Below are 496 nucleotides of genomic sequence, written 5' to 3'. Positions count from 1 at the left end.
AAAAAAAATATTATCATTACAAATCTACAAATTATTAAGGCTTGAATCCATTCATGAATTTCTTCAATAAAAAAAAATACTTAAAAAAAAAAAAACTTTCACTTTTTTTCTAGATACAGAGCGTTTTCAACCACCCATTTTCAAGAGGCAAAAAAGTTGTACCAAAAGAACAAACTAAAAACTGAAATTTAGATCATTCTATTTAAATACTTTCATCCAAATCCAAATGAACCATTATAGTTTTTGATTCCTTAAAAAATGTTGTAAGTTTGCCAAGATAAATTTATTTACAAAGACCGCAAATACTTCTACAAATTGTTGCATTTACTAGAATAATGAATTGTAAGCAAGGGAGGTTGTCCTGCATCAAATTGTGTCCATTTCCTATCCTTTGCATGAACTAAAGTAGGATACAGTAGTAACCCTGTGATTATTACTGCACCACTGACTGAAAATGTCTTCAAAGAGGCCAAGCACATAACAAGAACAAGCATCA

This window comes from Castanea sativa, chromosome 1 (genome assembly GCF_040712315.1).
Source record: "Castanea sativa cultivar Marrone di Chiusa Pesio chromosome 1, ASM4071231v1".
Classification (NCBI taxonomy): domain Eukaryota; kingdom Viridiplantae; phylum Streptophyta; class Magnoliopsida; order Fagales; family Fagaceae; genus Castanea; species Castanea sativa.
Note: the sequence above shows the minus strand (reverse complement) of the source record.